Source organism: Rosa rugosa, chromosome 5 (assembly GCF_958449725.1).
Source record: "Rosa rugosa chromosome 5, drRosRugo1.1, whole genome shotgun sequence".
NCBI lineage: Eukaryota > Viridiplantae > Streptophyta > Magnoliopsida > Rosales > Rosaceae > Rosa > Rosa rugosa.
In genome coordinates this window covers 32,717,263-32,728,610 of record NC_084824.1, presented here as the reverse complement: position 1 = coordinate 32,728,610, position 11,348 = coordinate 32,717,263, and positions in this window count along the sequence as shown.

The following is an 11,348-nucleotide window of genomic DNA, read 5'->3' as shown; positions in this document are numbered from 1 at the left end:
CAACTTTCGTGAAGGAAGTTTTCGGAGAATCTCAACGTATCAAAAGTCAACCTTAGCAACCCCCCTAAAGTCATACTTTTCGAATAAAAATTCATCCGAAATACTTCCGCTCCGTCCACGAGCCACGAAACCATCCAATACCACAATTTAAATTCCGGAAAATCCTCGGAAATAAATACGAATTTCCGGGGCATCACACTAACTTTCTACATCCGTTAAATTATCTATTGAGTGATATTAAATAGTTTCATAAATAACAAAAACATGATTACTAGACATTTTTCATAAATAATAAATCTCATAACAAAGGAACAATTTAAAATATAATTACCTTTTCGTATATATAAATTATGCAACCAACAATATATAAACATACCTTGTAGAGCTAAAAATCAACCAAGCTTGTTATTGTATTGAGTCTTCAACTCTTTTTCTTTGTTCCAGCTCGCATCTCTTTCAATTCTTCACAGTCTTTACTTTATCTATATTTTTTTGGCTTGATTTGTGAATTTAGTGATCAGAAGTTATAGGAGAGAGTGAGAGATATAGGTAGATTTTGAATTATTGTGAAGTGTGAACAAACATGATTTGATGGGTTTTTGGATGTATCCAGCCATGATTGCAAATAGAATCATGATGTGGTTGGAGACTTGGAGCATGAATACTTTGGTAGCAGATAAAAGTAAAGAGGGTTTTGTTGTATTCAATTTCAACTTGATTGAAAAAAACAAATAATAATTTCATATTTTGTCCGTGACATTTGAATTTCACATAAATTTCAGAGAAATTTAGGACAAAATTTCGGTGTGAATTTTTAAATATATTTTGTGTGTGTAGATATTTCAAAAATTAAGAATTTCATGGAAATGTACAAAAAATTTAGGTAAATTTCGGGAAACTCCTGACGGAAATGATATAACATATGAATTTTGTTTCAGTACTTCAAATTTACTGAAATTTAGGCAGTTTCGGAGAAATTTAAAACCTTGTTTTAACCCTATATTTACTGGCAAGGTTCATCACCAAATGCTTGTAACAAAATAGGTGAGGATAACCAACAAATACCTTATCAAAAGCACTCAACAGTCCACTACCCCGATCACTAATAAATGTAATGACTCTTCCTTGAGGTTCAACCAAACTCTTCAAATGCTTAAAAAAGAATGTCCAATTTGCATCTGTCTCAGAATCATAGACACACATGGCTAGAGGGTAGAAACCTCCACAAACCAGAACACAAAAAGGTTAGTCTACTGTGGGGCAATAAAGTTTTTATTGGGGGGTACTAAACTATTGCAGCGTGCCACTCCAAAATGATAACAATAACAATGAAAGAAACTAAAACAAGAAAGATAAAACACAAAGGAAAAGAAACCAAAACAATTTTTTTTTGGGGGGGGGGGGGGGGGGGGGGGCAAAAAAGTACGCAATTACCTTGATTTTCATTTAGTTGCAAAAAGAATCTGATCCTTGTAAATGCTTTTACCAAATGTGTCACCAACATACAACACCGGCAAACATAATTGGAAGCCTTCAACACAACCTCCATAAGCTACGAAAAGCTTCTCAAAATGATTAGTAGATGGGTCAACTTCCAACACAAAAGAAGAGCTCGGATTACTCTCCAAAACAGCTTCCTTATACCAAGATAACATGTTGAATGAATCTGCATCGAAACCATAAATCCTTTCCTTAGCCCTTTACTTTGCTTTCAAGGAAACCTTGTAGGAAATATCAAACTCATATGTTGACTTGAACTTACTCATAATTTCCCTTAGGTTCAATGAATGATTATCCATAACATCGACAGCAATGCCTGTCTTAACAACCTTGGATCCCAAAAGTTTGTGTTTTTGAGTCCTAACTGCACCTTTACAATTGCGTATATTATACAACTCTCTTAGATAAAGGAAACCATTGGCAGATGATGCAAGAGTGCAAAGATGCCAATCACAACCTTTGGTTCCAACATTTGAACAAACTGCATAAATACGGTCCAAATCATTTCTCAAAAACACAAACTCGAAACCAAATGCAATTGCATACTTCCTGAGCTTCTCACGAAACTCAGCTGCACCATGAAACTTCTGCCCAACATGATAAATAAATGAACTCCACTTATCAGACAAATACGACTTGTGAACTTCGGCCCAAAATGCCTCACCCAAATAATCGTCTTCATCAAGAACCCCCGAACAACTATCCACTGAACACATTTTGCTGCAACTTCCACCAATCTTTGAAACAGAATTCTCAACACAATCTAACTTATATACCCTAGCACCGCAGAATAACATCTGGAAATCACAATCGGAATGAAGAAAACAAACTTCACAACTAGGAACTGAATACTGAAGCTCAATAACATCATGACTGAAACGTACGAAAAATGTCTTCCTACAAGTTAGAATAGCTCATACATTGATTCAGAGGAATCATATAACCTTTGCTAGAATAAATGCACCTAGCACCCAGAGAATTAATCACCCATATTCCTGCAAAAAATAACAAAACAAAGCTATTATTGCCCCCAATAAATATATTATTGCCCCCCAATAATATAATCAGAACTACCAAAACACATTAGAAGCAGTACAAAATTACTCTGAACACAAAGGAAAAGATCACTGAATACACTACTACAATTTCCCCCATTAGCACCCCATTTTTAGCCACTAAAAATCATCAGTGCCAAAAATGAATAGCTTCACACTGATAAAAAACATTAGCGAGTACTTTTTCCCTCTCACTGATCATCAGTGTGTAATATATACAATACATACAAGCAAATACTAGTTTAAGCACTATGTCACTATTATTGGTGTGAAAACGGAATAGTATTCTTATTACAAGCATTGTTTATCCTTCTTCAAAATTGACAGCAAGAAAAACTAGCACTTTATCTGCTTTTTACACTATTGCACAACCACCAATTCTAATTATTCATATTATATAATCTAGTATTGTATATGAACGTTTCTAGAAGGGCCTCCCAGAAATCTTTGGCATGAGTTATGATGAATTTGGCAATATACATGTACCTGGGAAGCTCACTTACAATTTTTCTTAAAAAAAATACAATTACATTTCTGCTTATAATATACTTTCACGAAATTAACTAGAATAGCAGAGATTCAGCATGGCATTACTGTCGATTATGAAACAAAGGATTTCCTATACTTGGAGATCATGGGCCGGAAGTTGCAATTTGCATCCACTGAGAAAAAGTATAAGAAAAAATCAACTTCAATGACAATCATGATAAATGGCAAGATGATGAAAGTGAAAATGTTTCAGATAGCATCGCCAGGAACCCAAATTAATTTAACTAAAGTAATGGAAGTGTAAATGAATGGTAAGAGAGGCTTGTATCTCATTCTTCTTGAGAACCATGGTTCTTCCAAGTTTCAACTTCATTTAAAAAAAAAAAAAACCAAGTACAATGGGGTTCAATTAGCATAATAAGGTGACATGTAAAACTTGAAACAATATTCTTAGGCTAACTGTTTCTCAACTAAAGGCACAGGGAACATCATGACTTTCATGAACAATAGTTCATCAAGAAGAGTACTGATGAACTATGTACTTATAATGAGATATACAAGAAGACAAAACACTGCAAATATAAATAACAAGTCTGGAAGAAGAAAAGTAAAACTAGACATCAGTAAATACCCTTATCCACCTCATTCATTGGCATCAACTAAAGCCCAACCATATCCCTAATCAAAATTTACTCCTTATCCACCATGATATGATGTTTAACCAGCAAACAAATAGCTTAATAACTGCCCTGCATTTCAAACAATTATATTAGTGTACTATTGACAGATTTAGTTGGTGCAAAAATGAAGTTTACTTGTTCTTTACATGACCAGGCCGTCCAATATATAGATGAAGGCATTGCCCTTGCCCTTACATCCATCAACCTATCCTCCCTCTTTTCCCCACCCTTGACATGACTATTTCATCTTTCAGCTCCACTCCCCTTGTACCTAAGCTTATGGATCCCAAACCAATGCTTGCTTTATTGCTACCTAAAGCAAGTCAGCTAAGTCCTAAATCCCCCATCACCCCTCTATATGACCATATAAGTTATGAAGTCTCTCCATTTCCACAACTCCATCGTCGAAGTACTGCCACATTCAATGGAGGTCAAGAAAGTGTTGTTAAGCAGAGACTCTATAGCAGCCCTAACAAGAATGGTGCCTTAGTTGGTAATGAGTGTTTTTCCAGCTTGCCAAAAAGAGATGGTGTGAGCAAAAAACCCATGACCCCAACATCTCTATTTGGCGATTCAGTAATTTCCACTGACAGAAAAGCACCCAAATTACTTATCCTAAATCCAACTACAGGTGAGGGTTATCCTGATGTGCCTGACACACAAAGTCCAGATTCTGTAGGTAACTGGAGGTATTGAAGGTTTGGTGATTTAGAATCTCCTTTCAAGTTTAATGTCGTACTTTGTATTCCTGTTATATATGGTTGTATTCCTGTCATCTATGTTTGTTTGCAAGTTGGCATATGTTATTAGTTAGAGACTTCTAACTTATGTACCGCTACAAGAAATTATGAAGTTTAACCTGGAAATATCGTCCTAAGTGTACCTTTTGTAATCCTATTAACTCGGAATGACCCATAAATATTTAGATTTTGATGAAATAATCCATCCTAAGATGTTTTTTTACTGTGTCTAGCATATATTGTCAATACCTGAGGGTATAGGTTGAATGCCATTGAAGAAAACAGAATGCCTAGCAATGGGTCATCTCCACTGCATATATAACCTCGTGTTCACTTGTAAATAGCTTGCTCAATTCCACTTTGATTATCAGCATAATCAGGATGCTGGTCCCGTTCACTACAAACACCGAAATTTGTCCAGCTGTGGAAGACCAGCACCTACATTACTCGAACACTGCAAAATCCAAATCGCATTATCAGTAACTTCTATTACATTTTAGCCTAGGAAGAATTGAAAACTCCCAAATCATATAATCTGGATAATTGGATAAACATCAGGAAGACACCTCAATGCGATAGGCAACCACCTCAATGTTGTACGCGTTTGCTCCAAAAAACTTCAATGGCGGCGAATGACAAGTCAGGATTCCGGGAATGTGAGTCTCGTCTTCTCGGAATGTTCTAGTATGGCTAGTTGTCTTTCATCTGAAATAGGTACCACAGAATAAGAATTCTTGGGAAAAAATATTAGCCAAAACCTTATAGAGTAGCACGATTTCTGAATTGGATCTTGCTTGCATACCTGACTGAGAAGTGTATACTTCAATGGATTGTTCATATGTTGCAAACCAAAATTCGATCAGCGCGATGGGTTTCGATTTGCGATGCTTCTAGTGGTTATTTTATCTACGGTTCAATGATGCCGCTCGCCTTTGCATCTCCCGATCATAGTTTATCCTATGCTCACTTCCTTTTTCGAAAGAAGTAGATAGACTTCCTTGATCTTCTATCTCAGTGCATTCTCTCCATTAAAAACACCACTACAGTATGAAATTATATCATAGCCGTTGATTTTATTTTATTTTATGTTGGCTTTCATATCATAACTTGTTATTGCATATTTTTAATATAATATATCAATTATGTCTGTAAATTAAAAATTAAAAACAAACAAGAGAGAGTAATCAAATGCCTTTACTCTTTCCATCCATCATCTAAAACCTTTCTGCAATAGAAGAAACACGCTTAGCCGCACCGGCGCTTTAGAAAACAAAAAAACAAAAAAACCCAAAACAAACAAACAAAATTTACGATCACAAATGTTTAGTTACATATCGAAAGAAGAAGAAACCCTTTTCCCTTAATTCCATGGATAAGCCTCAGTTGTTTGCTATCGAGATGGAGACTGATTCTATCAGTTTACTACAAGTTCTATCCCATAATCAACGAAAGGTACGCTTATATGACTTATCCATTTAGCACTCATCTGGTAGGGCAATCAATCTTAATAGAAAATATATAACATGAATTGGAGTTGATTTTGTGAAGTTCTTTCATGCTTATATATATATATATATATATATATATATATATATATATATATATATAGATTAGTTTAATTTATTGGAGAAGATAATTTACAATATTGATAACTTTTATCATAATGTCAAACATTTTTGCAACTAACTCTGCACATTTATAGGGATTAGAGAGTCGTTTGGATTCTTAATAATTTGTGCCACTACATGACAAGATGATTTGTTTGGCAATGTGATTGCAGTCTACGCAAAATGGATAAAAGCTGGGTGAGGTTGCACCCTCTCAGTCCCGATTTTAAAACTGGGCATCATATCCGTGGATGGGATGTTAGAGTCATACATGACAGATACAAGTGGCATCATTTGATGGTATGATAAAATGTCCGTGTATCGAGTATATTAACCAACTCTGGCAAAAGATGGAGGTGGTCGAATAACACATATCCGTGGATGGGATGTTAGAGTCATACATGACAGAGCCTTGGGTATGACATGGTGAAACATTTGAGGCCTGGGTTATAGGAGGCCAGGGTCTGCATGAAGCTCCAGATGTCCCCTTAAACACAGATTGTGAAATTGAATCATTTTTAGATGATCTTTATCCCGGAGTACGTGACATCAATGAGGACCCTCCTAATGTCAATGCCCCACCTCCACTCCTCCAGATGATGTATCCCGCTTTTATGAGCTATTGGAAGAGGAAAATAAAGATATATATCCTGGATGCCAGAAGATGAAGAAAATTGAGTTTCTTGTTAAGATATTTCAGCACAAGTGCTTATATGGATTCAGTGACGTGGGTCTCAATTCGTTGCTGAAGTTAATTAAATCTATTTTACCAGAGGGTGAGACATTGCCGAAAGATATTTATCATGCCAAGAAGTTGGTTAATAAATTTGGATTGACATATGAAAAAATTGACGCATGTCCTAACGACTACATTCTATACAGGAAGCAGTACCGTGGATTTCACACTTGCCCTGTTTGCGGTGACTCTCGATATCAAAGTGATGATGGAATAAAAAAAAGACAAATAGCTCAGAAGGTGTTAAGATATTTCCCATTGGCTTCTAGATTGAAATGATTGTATTTGTCTCGTCATATGGCAGAAGATATGCGTTGACATGCTACATCCCACTCAAATGATGGCCACTTGCGCCATCCTGCAGATTCAAGAGCGTGGAAACACTTGGATAATAAATTTCCAGCTTTTGGGGGAGAAATCCATAATGTAAGATGATTTGAGTGTTTTTCATTTGCCTATCGCGTAACAATCAACACGGTCATCAAAGATGGGAAGTATTTACGTCCCGGTTTATCGTACCTCGGAGATTACGATCGAGCTAGCTAAGAATCCTATGGTTCTAGGTCACCGAAAATCACTTGCACAAACAAATAAAACTAGAAAAAATGCTAAACAAGGCACCGAGCCTCATTCAAGCATGACTTTGCATAACACAAAGTCACATAGACGGCCTTACACCAAGCAAGGCCTAGATAGGGCCGTGAAACACACAAAAGTGCTTGTAATGCTCACGCATACATGGATTTACAAATGAATGGTAGTGGGAAAGGCACAATGTTTTTGGATTTTCATAAATGACAAATAAACTAACTAACTACGACATAAAAATAAGGTAGATAGAAGGATGGGATGCATCGCATCAAGGGTCACCAGGGAACTCAAGGTTCTTCACACAAATCTAAAATCACATGGAATAATGATGATTAATTCAAATTATGCTTCAAATGTTTTGTCGGATTTCCATTTAGCATTAAGAGGTCGAAAAGAAAGCTAAATTGATTGTCATAAAATAGTAGTCAAATCCTAAGCGAAAACAAGAAGAAGAAAGAATACATAGTTTTTGGCTACCCTATACTAGTCTCAAACCGTATGCCTTGTTAGGGCCATAAGTGATAAAAACTAAATGCTTTATGTCTCGACAATCGATTGTAACACACTCTAGCAACCATCACCACAAATAATTACGTCGAAAAGAGTACTTGTGGAAAAGAGTACTTGTGATAACAATTACCCTACCCAACAATTCTGAATACTATTCCGACAATCAAGGGTAATAATACTCAAAATTGGGTGATTGGAGAACCACAATCTAAGAAATCCAAATGGAAATAGAGATATGCAATGGGCAAATTCCACCATACTCATGCCATAATCTAAATTGAAATATAAATTCCCCAATTTAATATTCCAATTCCAACACACCAAACATAGATTAAGGAGGGGAAAACCTAAACCATACATCTAGAGTGAAGAAATTAAAGCAAGAGTACACAAATCATATAAATAAACATCAATTTTATTAGGATTAAATACTGTTTACTCCATATACTTGTAGGGTTTTATCGTCTCAGTCCCTGACCTTCGAATTTCACCTAAAAAGTCCCTGAACTCTCAATTTCCTCCTAATTGGTCCCTGCCGTCAAAATTTTCTGTTAAAGTTGCAAAAATGTCTATTATGCCCTCACTTACTTTTTTTTTTTTTTTTAATTTATTTTTTCTCTCTATTTTATTTCTTTTTTTCATTTCACCTCTTGAAGGTCTGTGGATTGGAACCATCTTGATGAGGAGATGAACAGAAGGAGGCGAGAGAGCTGGAAGAAGAAGAGGTAAAAAGAAAAAAAAAAATAAGAAAAAAAAGAGGAAGAGAAATATATATACTTTTTTTTAAGTAAATGAGGGTATAATAGACTTTTTAGGGGAAGATAACAGGGTTTTTTTACGGATGCTTGACGGCAGAGACCAATTGGGAATTCAGGGACTTTTTAGATGAAATTCGAAGGTCAGAGACTAAAACGATGAAACCCTATAAGTATAGGGAGTAAGCAGTATTTAACCCATTTTATTAATTCCTCAACAAAACCATACAAAACTAAACTTGGGTTTCAAAACCCTAAAACCATGAGAGGTCACACACAAGTATATATCACTACACATCAAACAACACCATACGCAAGAAATAAGAGAGAAAGAAAGAAGAGGGAAAGAGAGGAGAAATTCATGAAAGTTAAGGCAAAGCTTGTCACTAGCTATTGCCATAACTTCATGGCTTCTCTTGCTACCCTTATGAAGCCACGGTGTAGAGATGGTGGCCTAGATACCGGAAATGTGTGTGCATCCCCCTTGTGCAAGCTTACATGTGAAGAATGGGGGATGAAGAAGAGAAGAAGAGGTGAGAAGGGAGAGAAGTCCCCAAATTCGGCCAAAAGGCCTAGGGTGTAGAAAAATGGGTCTTTAGCTTGTGAAATGTGTGTGCAAAGGTGCTTAAATACCCCATTGGGTTCAAGGGTCAAGATTGGACTTGTACAGTAGATCCAAGGGCTAAAAAACAAGTAGAAAATGGGTAAAATAAAAAGACTAAAACAACCTAATAAAAATGTAGAGAATTAGAATATTAGAAAACATTTTGGAAAATATAAAGAAAACCGGAGGGTAAAAGTATAAGTGAGTGTGTGTCTAGTTTGAAGTTTGAACACAAATAAATATCTCTATCCACATGTGTGATGTGTGTGAGGTGTAATACAAATGGGCCTGGGTCTTCACTTGTGTGCTTCTTTGGTCTTGGGCCTCGGACTTCTTGCTATTGGGCCAAGTTGACTTGGTTGACCTGATGGACAACCAATTGACTTTTTGTCCTTTAGTCGAAAGTTGACTTTTTGCTCAAATTCGCTACTTTCTTCTTTTTCCTCTCTTGACCATAATTTCCTACAAATGAAGAAAACAAAGTAATACTACGAAATAATGATCGAGTATTCGCTAATTTCAAGGTAATTAGAGCTAGAAACACATGTAAATTGCGTGTGAATCATAAGACTTGGGTTAGATACTGATGGATTTAATCCATTTGGCCATATGAGTACATCACATTCCACATGGCCAGTATTGCTTACGGTATATAATTTGCCTCTGTGGTTATGCATGGAACAACAATTCTTTTTTATGTCATTACTAATCCCATGACCTCAGGGTCTCGGTAATTGTTGAGTCATAAATTACTTATGCAATTGTGCCCCATAACTTAGAAATTGATTTGTCTTGCAGGCTATTTTACTCTTTTTAATCCATTTCCTTTTATTTGTAGGAATCCATGCTTAATTAATAAAATGACTATTTGAGGCTTGAAATGCGGAGATTTGAAGCAAGGAAAAGAAGACACGGAGATTGGAAGAAAATTACAAATCGGCATTTCCGGCGACTTTTCCGGTGAACTTTTCCTCGAGCCGCCACTCATGGAGGATCATTTCTCCAGCAATGGAGGAGCATAGTTGTGTGAATTTCTCACTTGAAATTCAGATATTTTCCCTACACATTGTGCTTTTGTCTCTTGCACACTTTGGAGCTTTGTGGGGAGACAAGGTGGTAGACAACTTTTGCACACTTTGACACCAAGGGGAACATGGATGGCTGAATTGGGGGGAGTCCACTCACTCAACTCCATCCAGCTGCAATCTCTCTCTGACACTCACGGAAGAAGGCTAGAAGGAATCTCTCATGCTCTCTCTCATCTCTCAAGCAATGCCACCATTTTTTTCCAGCAGAAAACCTCCATTTTTCCACCACTACACTCATCTTCTCACCACTTTCATAACCCTCCATCACCACAAATCATCACTAGCTGCTCTTACTTTCACCATTCCCACATCATCAAGAGCTTGGAGCAAGGAGAAGGAGACATCCACCACCTCATGAGCTTGGAGACTCATCTCCACCACCACTTTTGGCATCATCAATAATCACTCTTTACTCCTTAACTCTTTATTCTTGATGTATCTTAGAATGTTGAAGTTTGTTTATCTAGTTATGAGTGAGTAGTGAATTTGTTGGGGCTAGGGTTGAAAGCCCTAGCCAATCTTGTATGATATTGATGTGAATCTTATGTTTTATGCAATTTTCCATTACCACCTTCATATGCTAATTCAAGAAGTGAATGCTTATATTGGAATTTGACTAGTTCAAGTATAATGCATTTGTCATCTCATGATTAGTGTTTTGAGATTAGTCACCTCTAGACATTAAGAGCATGAAAGCACACCATGTGTGCATATGAAGGTTGTGAGTTAAAATCACCTAGATCTAGGATTGGTTTGCTTGCATGATTATCTAAACTCAAAGCTTTATGCATCTAGGAACAATGAATTGAGACTTATCCGGTAATAGGAATTGTTCTTAGATAGTTAATTCTAGACTTATCCGGTTAGAATTGATAACATTAAAGGAGTTTAAGCCTTTGTAATCTTATCCGGATGCAAAGAGGGTAATTGGGTATTTGGGATTGCATCACTTGTAGTTTAAGCATCAATGCATACAAGGGAGGCTTTGGTGGA